Below are 14,400 nucleotides of genomic sequence, written 5' to 3'. Positions count from 1 at the left end.
GAGGTCAATTCAATCCCTGACTTTGAACATACGGTTATAATGCCAAAGGGGAAGGGATATTTATAGATTGCTTGGGGTTTATACACCATAGTGTTTATAATAGTAGGAAAAAAGGGGAACATAGGGGATTTAGATAATAAGAAGTTAGGGGTTAATATGAGTGGAAAAGGTGGATTTAGAAGTGGAAACACTAAGTTTTGTATGGAGTTAACTTAGTTTAGGAAGTAGATCAAAATGAAAAGAATTTATAGACAAGAAATGTGGCTCTTAAAGAAACAAGAACCAACATAAAACCTTGAATTCTTTCATGAACACAACTGGTGTAGGGATGTTAGTGATGAATGTGAAAAGGGGGAAAAGGAAGTTAGACATGCTCCATTGTGTTGCTGCAAAATGATAGAGAAGAGGAGCTTTTCTATCCATTGATGCTTTCTTTATTTTGACCAGCAAGATTCAGTTGAAAGGAATGACATTTCTGCAACCCCATCTACCTACCCATCTACTTGCCTAGCATTTTTTGTTTCTTCCTGGAGGGTGCACTTGGACTTGCAGACCCTCATGTGCCTTTTCTTTTCCATTGGCTTTTTCTTTTGATTTTCTATCTAGAACTACCCTTATTGCTTCCAAGGCCCCAGATTAAGCAGTTGGGAACCTTAATTCTCTACCTAACTATTGGTCTGCCAAGATTAAACAGTTTGGACAGACTTCTTTCTCTATTCTACAACAAAAAATTGAAACATGGCATGATCCAGATTAGACTGTTGGACCATCCATCAAAATTGAGTCAACACCAAGCTATATACACACCTTGTCTTCTCTTGGAAATATGGGATCTTTGCATCACCAAAGCAGAGCATATTTGGCACTTCCATTTGCCAATCATGAAATATGAAACCTATTGGTATAGGTATCCAACAGTGGCTCCACATGGGGATGGTTTTTCTTCTTGAAAGACCAAGAACAGCAGGTCAGAATGCCTTGGCCCTTTGACTACTCTTTACCAAAACTTGGAGTTTTTCTTCCTTGAAACCTCAAAATTGTAAACTGTCATATTTATGGAACTTGCTAAATTAAAGCCTTTTCCTGATTCTGCAAGACCCTTCAAACTAAGCTATTCACATGCTGAAAGAAAACTTTATACACAAAAAATTATGTACAAGGGAACAGCCATGCTATACACATGGAGGGTAGTCAAAATAGTGCTTCAACATCCTGCCATTCACAGGACCTTCATCCAAATCTGTTTCATCAAGATTTTTTAGGAAGTAAGTGTTGTTTCCTTGCACTGCTTGGATAACAAATGGTCCTCTCCAAAGGGAATCAAACTTTCCATGTTTTCCTTTATCTTCCCTTCTTGAATCCCACTTGAGGACTTTATCACCCATGTCGAAATCTTCAGCCTTAGTTCTTCTATCAAAAGCTTTCTTTAACTTTTCTTGTAAAACTTGAACTCTGTAATAAACTTGGTATCTAGTTTGCTGCAAACATATAATTTGGTTTACCCTCCTTTGCACATCATTTAGTTCAGCTTGACTTTCTTGAAGTAGTTTCATAACATGGATCCCTAGTGATGAAGGAAATTTGGCTTCTAATCCATAAACTAACTCATATGGGCTGACCCCAATAGATATCTTGGTTGTTAGTCTGTCTGCCCATAAGGCATTGACAAGCTTCTTATGCCAGTTCTTCTTATTTTCTTCCAACATCTTCTTTATGATGTTTATGAGGCTTTTATTTGATGATTCAGCAAGGCCATTTCCTTGGGGATAGTATGCAGTAGAATGGCCCAAGGTAATATGAAATTTGTGGCATAAATTCACCATCTTCTTGGATCTAAAGGCAGCAACATTGTCTGTTATGATCTTATCAGGACAACCAAATCTAGACAATATATTATTTTCCAAAAACTGAATGATTGTCGAATCATTTGCCTGTCTACATGGGATGGCCTCAATCCATTTGGTGAAGTAGTTTGTGGCTGTGAGGATCCATCTATGCTGGCCTGAAGATGAAGGATGAATTTCCCCGATGAAATCTAAGCCCCATTGTTGAAAAGGTCTCTTTGTTGCAATAGGCCTCAAAGGAAGTGGCAGTAGTTTTCTTTTTCCCTCAAATACTTGACATTTATGACATGAAGTGGTAAATTTTTTGACATCTGAGAAAACAGTGGGCCAATAATAACCTGCCCTCAATATCTTATCCACAGTGGACTTCCAGTACAAATGTCCACCACAATCACCTGCATGAAATTCTTTCATGATATTGTCAGTCTCATTCTCTATTAAGCAGTTTAACAATATACCCTCATGGTTTTTCCAAAGCAAATTGCCATCCATGACATAAAATCTTGAAGCTTTCATTTTTAGAAACCTACATTTAGTTCTGGAAAATCCTGGGGGAGCACACAGGTTTTGTAATACATAACATATATCAGAATACCAAGAGGATTGTTCAAAGGCTGCATTGATCTTTGGAGTCGCCAGCTCCGGTTCACTGTCCAGTTGGTTGATGTCCAAGGCTTGGAAATTTGTTTCAGACATTAATTTGGCCAAACCTTGCCCTTTTATCAGTTTTGTAGGTTTTATTTCAATGTCAAATTCTAAAATGTTGGCAATCCATTTTCCTCTTCTACCCTCTAAGTTCTCTTGAGTAAGTATGTCTTTTACAATAGGACTTGGCACATAAGCTATAACATGGGAGTATAGGATATAAATCCTAAAGTCTTTGATGGCTTTGACCAAAGCATATGCTTGCTTTTCCATGATCTGATATTTCACGGGTGCATCTCTGAGAGCTCTACTAAAGAAAGCAATAGGTCTCTCATTTCCTTGGTCATCTTTCTGTAATAAGACAGCAACAATAGTATGCTGGGAGGCAAAAGAGAAAATGATGAACTCCTTGTCAAATTGTGGATTTGTTAAGACTGGAGTTTGGGTAAGGGCCAATTTTATTCCTTCAAATGCTTGATTTGCTTCTACTGTCCATTTTACTTTTGAATCCTTTTTAAGCATGTTATTGAGTAATCTGCTTAATTCTGCCAAATTTGGGATAAATCTCCTTAGGAAGTTGATCTTCCCCAAGAATGCTTGTAATTCTTTGATGTTTCTTGGGTGGGGCATTTGCAAGATGGCTTGTATTCTGTCTGGGTCAATCCTAATGCCATCCTTTGAAATAATATGACCCAATAACTTGCCTTCTTCCAAACCAAATAGAGATTTCTTAGGATTCAAAGAAATCCCATATTTTCTACATTTTATGAATATTTGCCTTAGGTGTTTCAAATGTTCTTGGTCAGATTTAGAGAAAGGTGTGAGGTCATCTAAATAAATAACCAGGAAGTCATGAATCTCTTTGGCAAAAGCAATATCCATTGCTCTTTGAAAGGTAGCTCCTGCATTTTTTAACCCAAAAGGCATTTTGACATATTTGAAGGTTCCCCATGGGGTTGTGAATGCGGTTTTGTCTTGATCATCAGGGTGTACTAGGATCTGATTAAAGCCTGAGAATCCATCAAGTAGTGAAATCCTTGAAGCCCCTACCACTCTTTGGAGAATGTGATCCATCTTAGGTAAGGGATAATTATCCTTTAGGGACACTTGATTTAAGTTCCTTAGATCGACACAAAGCCTTATTTCACCAATTTTCTTTCTTGTAGGGACCAAATTTGAAATCCAATCAGAAACCCTGATTGGTGCTATGATGCTAGCTTTAAACATTTTTTGTACCTCTTTCTCAATTGAAGGGAGAAGCATAGGATTTATCCTTCTCAATTTTTTCTTGAATGGCTTTTGATTAGGCTTGAGAGGGATGGTGTGTTGGATAACAGAGGTGTCATAGGATTTTAAATCCTCATAACTCCATGCAAAGACATCTTGAAACTCTTTGAAGAGATCAATGTATTTAGGCTTCTGATCAGGAGGTAAGGATGCAGATAATTTTATTATCATGGGTTTTTCAACAGTTCCAATGTTGCATTCTTCAATAGCAGCATTAAGGGGCTGCATTTTTGGTTTTCTAGGGACATCATTTGAGTCAAAGATATCCTCCAATGGAGTTAGGCCTGTAGGAAGAAAATTGTCTTTCAATTGTATCACTTCATCTTCAGCATCAGCTATTTCCTCGGAAGGTAATTGTTCAAGTTCTTGTATTTTCTCCTGGTTAAAGTTTGTTGGACAAAGCATTCGATTTGCTGTTTGAAGTGAGATGTTTGTTTGTTGCTGTTCACCTAGTATTTGTGAATCATTTGCGGCCTTAGTATCAATGTTTAGTCCTGAGAATTCTTGCTGCAAAGTCAAGAAATTGTTTATTTGTGTATCATCCTCAAACACTTGCCAATCCTTGACATTGTTTGGGACAAAAGGTCTGTGTTTTACCTCAGCTGTAAAGCAATGGTGGGGTTCAAAAGGTAGCTTACAAGTGCTTGCAAATGTAGCCAGACTATGAGCATGAAGATTATGTGTCCTAGGAATTTTGGTAATTTGAAATTCAGTGAAGGTTTTAAGCATTTCAGTAGCAGCAGACCTATAAGATCTCAGTCTTTTGTCATTAGTGACAAAATTTCCCTTTACTTGTTGGATAATTAGGTCTGATTCTCCTAGGATTGAAACTTTTATGGCCTATAAGGATTTTACTAGCTTGAGGCCTAGTAAAAGAGCTTCATATTCTGCCATATTGTTAGTGCACCTGAAGTTTAACCTGTAAGCTCAGCCCTCTGCATAACTGTTTTGTTTGTTATGTATCCAAACCCCTGCTCCTGCCCCTAATTTGTTGACTGATCCATCAAACTCAAGGAACCATAAGATCTCCTGTTCAAGGGAGGAATTATCAACATTCTTTCTATGATTTGGGATTATAAGTTGGAGCTCTAGTTTTTCATCTGGTTTGTCTTTTAGGAGAGACTCATCAATTGGTTTCTCAATTTGGATCTCTTGGAGACTTGGTTTCTTACTCTCATGCATGTTTTGTTCAAGTGTGACTGATTTATTATCACTCTCAGGGCTTGTATCATCATTGAATAGAATAAAGGAATCCATATTTGAATGGACTGCATAAATGGGGAAGTTATGAGGCTTTTCTTCACTGCTCACCATGTATTTCATAAGTGACTCTCTATATAGCCTCTTGGGTTGACCAAAGACTGAGATGGTGGCATATGAAATGTCTAATTGCAAGGAACCTTGGAGTTTAGCCCCCCATGATCTTGATAACAACATTCCATATTTGGGTGGGATATCAGCAACTACAACATCCATTAAGATTGTTTTGTTTGGGTACTGGACCAGGGATACACATAGATCCTTTATCAATCCTAAACACTTAACTTGGCTGGAGTCAAATGAAAATAGGTCCTTATAGGGTCTTGTGATGTCTAAATTGAGTCTCTCCATCACTGATTTGGGCATCAGGTTGTGGGAAGCACCTGAATCAAACATTGCATTGTGTAATATCTTATCATGAACATGCAAGCTGACATAAAAAGGTAAGATCCCTGTAACTGCTGTCTTTCCATCAACCTCTGGACCAAAAAGAGTTCTGGGGTATCATCCAACACATTGACATCATCTTTATTATGGGTAAGTTGAAGTGAATTTTTGATTTGTTGTTTATAAATGTCATGCTTGGTTAGCTCTGAAAGAGGAATGGCTATCTTCAATTTTCCTATTTCAGCTTCTAAATCAAAAGGCTTTTCAGCTTGGACCTTGGTGTTATGGTTGACAACCCTTTCTTTATTGTTCAAGTTTTCCTCTCGGTTTTCACTCTGATCTTGAGGCTTGTCCTTCTTACTCATCTTCTGCGTAGTGATGCTTGGATTAGGCTGCAAGGGTGATGTAGGCATTGCTTGGTGTTTTGGGGAAGATGTTTCAGTTATTTCTTCAACTGTTACTTCCTTTGTAGTAGAATCAGTTTTGTCATTTGGCTCTGTGACAATGGTTTTCTTAGGCAGAGGAGTATCCTTTGTTTTCTGAGGCTGTGTCACATTTATAGTTCTGCTCCTTAGCTTGTATTGTTTATGAACTTCATAAACAGCTGTGTCATAGCCTTGTTTAAAGTCAAATGACTCACCTGACTTGGTTTGAAACTGTTTGATATCATCATCCTTATGATCTTCTTGACTTAGGAAAACTTGTTGATCATCATTCAGGCCCATTAGGTTAATGTGGGTGTCATCTATTTGCTCATTAGAAGTGGATGCTTCTGTATAGTTTTCTTGGAACAGAGGTCTGATCTCTGGTTCAGAATTGGCTTTACCAACATTAGGATTTTGGTTTCTTCTGAAATTAGGATTCCTAACAGGGTTATTCTGTGGTGCTTCCCATGATGACTTCCTCTCAACTGATTCTACTCTATCACCTAATCTCTGCATACCAGTGATTATTGCGTCCAGTTTTGAAGGCTCTTCCTTGAAGGTGGTCTTTCTCTCAGTCCTTGTCCTATTTCTCTTGGCTATCAGATTGGCTTCCACACTTACTGCTATATCTTGCATTTCAGCTAAAGTCCTGGGAGCCCTTTCCCTTAATTGATATGCCATATCTGAATCAAACCCATCAGGGAAGGTATATAGAGCTAGATCTGGTGGGGGTCTAAGATTTTGGGGAATAGCATTGTAGACATTGTTAAACCAGGCACAATAGTCCAGGACAGTTTCTTGAGGACCTCTTTTGATAGTATTGTATTCAGATAGTATATGGAGTGGGTCCTTCTTCTTCTCCCATCTGTTGATAAACGTTTGATAGAGGGCTTCAGGGTCAGCTATAGAATTTGGTGCAAGTGACCTAAACCATGTTCTCACATCCCCTGTTAAGCTTTGCACAAAAATTTTCATTCTAACCCCATCATCATCTATTTCATAGTTTTCAAAGTAGTCTTGCATTTTCTTAGTATGCTGCAGGGCTGGATATGAGCCAGTACCATCAAAGTATGAGATCTTGCTTTGGTACTCTTGAGGCAGAGGAGCTGGATTGGCCGGTAACTGCAGTGGGGCATATCTATTAGCCATGTTTGGTGGGACAACAAGGATAACAGGGATGAATGGGACTAGTGGTGGGAATGGGATGACAGGGGTGTGTGTATTTGATGGAGTGGTTGAAAGGATACCTTGTGAAGTGGATGAAGAACTAGGAGATTGTGGGCCAGTAGTATGAGGATGTAGAGAAGCTTTAGCAGGGGTTGGAATGTCAGTTTGGAAACCTGCTTCCGAGCTTGAATCTGATAAAGTGCTTTCTGATTTGTGTCTCTTGAGGATTCTTGCAATCAGGTTTGGATTCTGAAACTCAGGTGCTGGCTCAGGATCTGGGTTTGATCTTGTGTGACGAGTTTTCTTCTTAGGAGCCAGCTTCTATAACTTTCTTTTTGAGAATTTCTAAGGAGGTAGTGATCTTTTGACAAGGACTGGTCAACTATAGCACAACTATATGAGAATTAATACTGAATAAAGATTTTTCTTCACTGCTCACCAAGCTTTATCTACAGCATTAAGAATCAGATAGGAGGTTGCAAAGTTCATCCAGTCCCCAGTGGAGTCGCCATTTATGTTAAGTTCATCCAGTCCCCAGTGGAGTCGCCATTTATGTTAAGTTCATCCAGTCCCCAGTGGAGTCGCCATTTATGTTATGACCCAGGTTGTTCCCTTTGACTCCCAAGGGAATATGGCCGGGGTAACCACTAACCAAGCTTTGGATTACGGTTCCTAGCCAAACTGTAATCAGAGAGGGCTCTCTCTTTAAATTTGTCTCTGTTTTGTGAAGATTTTAGGATAGTTATGAGTTTAGCTTTTGTTTAAGGTTTTGGTTGTGAACTGTTGGTTAAGAAGGGCATGAAATGTTTGAGGGATCTTAATCCATTGGGCATATGGAGTCAGAAATTGGGTAGATCCTGATGTCTGTGAGGGAGAAGGACTTATTGCAGAGCTAGATAACTATTCATGATACAAATTATGATTTATAAATGAAACAAAGTGAAATAAAGCTTATACATAGTGTGACTGTAAGTTTAAGAAAGGCCGTTTCTATTCAGTAGCATCTAAGAATTACTGCACATAAACTTTCAAAGATTTATAGTAATTTGGAGCATTTAAGAATTCCAATTTAACAAATAAACCTGAAGAAAACATTTATAACAAGGAAAGATTGAATTCAGGGTGTCTCCATGGACAAATCCTGAGTTATTCTTCTTCTTTCTTGTTGAGATTAGACCACATATGTGAGAAATGAGATACAGAAAAATAAAACACAGACAGAGATAGAAAAACTTATTGTATCAAGCCATAGCACTAGAGTTCTGCAACATTCAATGGTTCCAACACAATATACATCCGAAAAGACAATCTCTGAGATCCAGAAACGTTCCTTTGTATTATCTTTTCAAACATACAGCCAAGTTCTCTTTTTTGAACAAGTAACAACAACCCCTGCAAGCTTATGTGAGGGGGAATATATACAATCGGTTCTTACAAATATCTAAACCGCTGAGTCATCTGATAATTAAATACGCTCACCAACTTTACAAAATAGCAGATAAAGAAGTTATTACTGCTGTAAATACAAAATGAATGCTCTTTATTTCTGTCAGAAATCTTTTTGACCTTTGGAGGCCACTGAGTCGGTTTGAGTGTTCTGCATAAATGCTGAATGATGTGTCTTTATCCCCTGTCACGCTGTAGTTTTCTCGGTCCTGTCATCTGTGACTGCCAGTGCTGCCTTGGTGGCCGAGTAGGTTTGCTGAGTTGGCCTATCTCATTCTTTTTCAAAAATATTGAATGCATCAAATTTTCCTGTACATGATACTTCATGTTTTTTGATGAAAAAATCTGGTGAATGGCTCTTGTTTATAATATCAACTGTATCATTTTGGTCCACCATTCCTGTGTGGGCAATTGATGTCTCAAAATTGCATCCAAGGTCTCATCAGCCTCTGTGTATTTGTAGAAGTTTGGAGGCACTTCAAACAAATGTTTGATCTCATTCATAATGAAAAATAAGTTCTCTACCCTGTTATAGAGACTTTGCCCAGATGCTGGCCCTGTTTCTTCTGAAGTACTTGGCCTTTCAGTGATCTGATTTGTAGCAAATGTGTTGACCCTCTTAGCATAGTTTTCATGGGAAAGTAGCCTCCCTGCGCTGTTCAGTAAACCAGGAAGACCTCTGCCCTGTAGTGCTGTAAACTGTCCATGAACCTGTTTACTTATGTCTGCATGTCCTGGCTTCTTCTTTCCAGTGTTTGTACCAGGCTTCTTAGTGTAAGGACCCTTTTTATAAGCAAAATGGTTTCGGTCCTGTTGGGAATTCCCATTGCTGCCAGCTGAGGACTTGTTTGGTTATTGAGCACATTAATCATCCTATTGGCAACCTCAGGCATATTGCCTAGAGATGCCCTTGCCCTCTGGATTTCCCTGTGTGCCTTTCCTATGAGCTCCATTTGCTCATGAATGGTCTCAATATACTGCCATTGATCAACGATTGATTGGCCAATGTTGGCCCATAAAACTGTCTTAAGCTCAGCTATCACTTTGTCAAGTGTGAGCTCCTTCTCCAGCTCCTTTATCTTCTCCTTAAGGGCCTTTATTTCCCTTCCTTTTTCTGCTACAGTCTGCTTGGATTTGTAATATTTTTCATTGAGCTTAGCCAAATTCTCCCTGGCTTCATTTAGCTCTGCCATTTGGGCCTCTAAGGCTTGAATTTCATTCTTCAGCTTCTGCATATCCAGGCTTGGAGCCTGCTCTGTTGTTGGTGGTGGTGCTGATGTAGATGGTGCTGTCTGTTCAGTAGGGGGAGCAGTAGTCTGAGGAGGTTCCTCCAGATTGATTATTTCTGGAGGGGGATGAGAAGTTTGGCCTCCTTCCTTCTGTTGTAGTGTTGCCTGCAGTGCCGCCTCTGATTCTTCCAATTTTTCCTGTGTCTGAATCAGCTGTTTTTATAATGATACCAGCATAGCTGCTGCATCTTGGTCATGTCTCAGCTGGGAAACCTCTTCTGTTTGTGGGTGGATGGTTGCTGGGATCTTAATAATTTTCTTCAATGCTACCATATCCGCATCCCTCAATTTCAACAGTGCTTGTACAGCCTTGATGTCCTTGGGATCATGCCCAAGTTCTATGATGATATCCTCCAATGCTTTGATTCAGTTGTCTTTTGCCTGGGAGGATGCTCTCTCCAACTCAAGTTGGGCAGTTGTGTTGTTTAGACTTTTTTCCAGCCTATAGTTCACCAATGTTTTGTCTGCCAAGGTGGCATACACCATCTCACCCGTTTGCTTATGCAATTCAATCTGATCCATAGGGTGGATGTCTTTTTCTAGGACCTCAAGGTTGGTCCTTATGTAGTCTGCAGCTGACTGTGGCTGCAACATGGTTGGCGTAAAATGACTCATTACCATTTTGCCCTCATGTACATCGTATGCAGACATCAACCTTTGTTGGTTAGTAGGGGCCATTTTCAACAAGTGATTGTAGAGCTGTATCTTGAGTGGCTCATTCCTCCGTTTGATATCAATAAATTGCTGTTTGATGCCTGCTTCAGCTCCCCTTTGGTGGCTTGAGGAGCTGACTTCTCCTCCAACTGTCCTTTCATGTTCCTGGTCAAAGGAACTTGCACATGCTTCCATGCTTGGTGGGCCCATGCCCAAAGATTGCCCAAAGGGCATTTCTTCTTCTGAAAGGGGATTTAGCCTCTGTCTTTTCTCCCCTTGACTTATAGATGTGGTGAAGGGAGTCTCCTGCTCTCTATCCCTCTTCTTTCCCTTTTCTTCTTGTTGTGGAGTTTGTAGCACTGAGGCCTCCACTGTCCTTTCCTGCCTGAGGGGCACATCCTCTTGAGCCTGTTGCTCAGTGGATATAGGGGCTTCAAGTGTTTGTTCTTGTTGCTGTGTTGGCTGCCCCTCTTTTTGCTGTTCTTTTTGCTGCTGTACTTCTTCATGAGGTGGCTCTTCTGGCTCCATCTCTTTCTCTTTGCCTTTGCTAGAAGCCTGATCAGTAGCTTTGGCTGCTTGCTGATGTGCTGCAGAAGATGAGGCAGCTGCTCCCACTTGAGTGCCTGGAAGAGAGAATACCTGTGAACAAAGCTCTAAGTCAGCCAACTTTTGGAGATTTTTTACTGCTCTTTGACCTAGTTCTTCTTGTGTGGCAGCCTCCTCTAAGGTGCCTTCCCTCCACTTTAGTTGATTTGCATATTTTTCTATGTGAGGCAAACTTAAGTGGTCATAATTGGCCAGCCTATATCTGACCCTTCTTAAACTTATGAAATGATTGGGGTCGTATGGTTTCCAAAGGAAGCTGGTCTGTAAGCCAAGGGCTTCTAGCATGCTATCTGCCTCTTGCCAACCTTCCTCCCTTTTATTGTAAATGAAGTGGCCTAATTGGTTTCTGACTTTGAGCTGTGCTTTCTTGCCTTTGCTTGAAAAATGGAGTACATCAGCATTCCCAAATTGCCCGAAGTATTCGAGGGCAAAAAATCTCATAGGCACGTATTTGGGTAATCTGTATGGGGGCAACTCACACCCATATATTCTGATGACTGTGTGGTTTTGGTAATAGTACCAATCCCCAATGCTGTATACCTTAGACAAATGAAGAATCCTCTGCATCTCATCAGTTAATCTTGGAGGAGGTGAGCTCAGAAGCAGAGACATGGCTGGGTGGATGAAAAGGTCTATAAACTCACAATAAGTGTATGGAGAACAAGATCTGCAGTGGAAAGCAGAGGACCAATAAACTACTGACCTTGGATTGCCTTGTGCATCCACTCTTTTCACAACAAAAGGAAATTTCTCATGTTGATAATATAAGATTAAGTGGTAGATATAGGAGGTGTATCTGAACACCCTTTCTCTTGACAAGTTCATCAATTGCTCATGTATTTTATCGGATATGTAAGTGGCATAGTCATAACAGATTGGGGACTTGCCAGGGGAAAACATGAGCATCATCACCAGCACAGTTTCATCAACAAACTCTATTGAATTATAGCCCAATATGGGACTGATCATGTCTACAAGGTCTCTGCCCAATTGGTTGAGGTATACATGAGAAATGGGAGGGTACTTCACGGTGTCAGAGTCAATGTACAATTGATTCAACTTGGTAACCTGAGCATCTGTCAGTTTAGCTCCTTGCTTTATCAGATCTATCACTGATAAAGGAACTAATTTCTTATCAGTATTGAAGTGTAGCATCTCTCTGATGGCTTCAGGGGTGACATAAAAAACAACTGAGCCTGAAGGGTCAAGCACAACCCTCTGAGTGGGGTCATAGCAGTCAGCACATCGGTGGATTAGGTCAGGAAACTGGTTGACTTGAGGGAGATTGAAGATAGGGAGGAAAGAGTCCCAAATGCCCAATACATCCATCCCACTCTCATGCTTGATCTTCAATTCATTTAGCAATTGAATGTGGTACTTGCTATGCATTAACATTTCCTCTGATATTTGATAATCTAGATCTGCTAATGCTTTCCACTCCAACTCTCTTTGAGGGGCATTCAGTGGAGCAATATTCAGGGCCACAGGTGCTACTGGTGCATCCATGGTTAAGTAGTACTATAATTTGTATTAGAACTGGTGTTACTAACAGAGCAACACAGAGGAGTATCTTCTGGAACAGATAGGTAAATTGCAGAGGAAAAGAAGGTAGATGGCAGTGACAACAATTGAAATACTGCACAGAGGACTGGTAGAGTAAATGGCAGGCATGAAAAAACTTTCTTCACGGTGAATTAGAGCAGCTCGGGTTTTAGTTCACGAATGCGCGAACCAGCTGTGAATTTAGGTAAGTTTGGTGAAATGCAGGTTCTGTAGAGGAGCTTGCTACCCAACAATTGAAAATAGGTACTAGTGCCGTGGATTGACTGGTAAATGCAGTGTTTTCGCTGGTTTTTAAGCTATACTTGGAGAATTATTGACAAAACCAGGTTCAGAGGGAATAATTGGATAAATACCTTGTGAATTGCCGGCAATGGTTTCAAATGCAGGTGGTTTGGACGCACCGACGGTTTCTGCGATGATTTCTGCAGGTTGGCGCTTGTTGGTCGTAAAATGCATGCAACGCAGAGCAATCGTTGTTTTGCAAAAAGTGAGAAAAACACGGTTTTTTGGCGAAAATATGGATTTTTGGAACATTGGCGCCTTTTTTGGATGACATCAGCATGACGTCATCAGGTGGGGTCAGGGTCGGGTGACGTCAGCATGACGTCACCGGGTGATGTGGCAAGCTGTGAGTGGTCCACGGGGACGCATAGGTGGCGGACATGTCAGAGTGCTAGCGGGCGGGGGCGCTGATGCGGCGGTGAAGTGGCCTGACGTGGGCATGACACAGCAATGACGTGGGTGCGGCGGGACCATTGGTAAACCGGAAGTGGTAAGCGGTATGATATCGCACCGCTCTTTATACGGAAGCGGAATTGTCAGAGGGCGACCCGATACAACTTGGGGGTGACGCGTGGCAGAGGCCTGACGTTACCCTCAGACAAATTTCGGAAGCTAACCGCAGTACGTCGGGGCCGCTCCGAAATTGATAAGGGCCATCGGATGGGAAAGCCCAGATCCGACGGCTGGCGGGAGGCAGAGGTGGCCGGATGATACGGTCAGGCGGGCCAATAAAATATTATAATTCTCCGAAATGTGTGCCCGGCGGGGACCTTAGGTTTTTGGCAGATTATGTGGGTTTTCAATGTATTTTTAATGAAAATGCGCATTTGCACCAAACTTTGGATAAAGCGAAATAATGGGTTTTTGGTGCATTTTTGCAAATAATGCGGGTTTAGGGGTAATAGTGGGTTTTTTCACAAGGTCTTTTTGCAAATGAAGGGGTTAATGGTTTAGATGATTTCTGAAGGGAAAAGAGGGGTAAATGCTTAGGCTGTTAAACTGACCAGAGGTCAATTCAATCCCTGACTTTGAACATACGACTATAATGCCAAAGGGGAAGTGATATTTATAGATTGCTTGGGGTTTATACACCATAGTGTTTATAATAGTAGGAAAAAAGGGGAACATAGGGGATTTAGATAATAAGAAGTTAGGGGTTAATATGAGTGGAAAATGTGGATTTAGAAGTGGAAACACTAAGTTTTGTATGGAGTTAACTTAGTTTAGGAAGTAGATCAAAATGAAAAGAATTTTTAGACAAGAAATGTGGCTCTTAAAGAAACAAGAACCAACATAAAACCTTGAATTCTTTCATGAACACAACTGGTGTAGGGATGTTAGTGATGAATGTGCAAAATGATAGAGAAGAGGAGATTTTCTATCCATTGATGCTTTCTTTATTTTGACCAGCAAGATTCAGTTGAAAGGAATGACATTTCTGCAACCCCATCTACCTACCCATCTACTTGCCTAGCATTTTTTGTTTCTTCCTGGAGGGTGCACTTGGCTTGCAGACCCTCATATGCCTTTTCTTTTCCATTGGCT

Source organism: Pinus tabuliformis, chromosome X, assembly GCF_031772625.1.
Source record: "Pinus tabuliformis cultivar Carrire ecotype Pingquan chromosome X, CPIR1, whole genome shotgun sequence".
NCBI classification, from domain to species: Eukaryota; Viridiplantae; Streptophyta; class Pinopsida; order Pinales; family Pinaceae; genus Pinus; species Pinus tabuliformis.
This window is presented reverse-complemented; position numbering follows the sequence as displayed.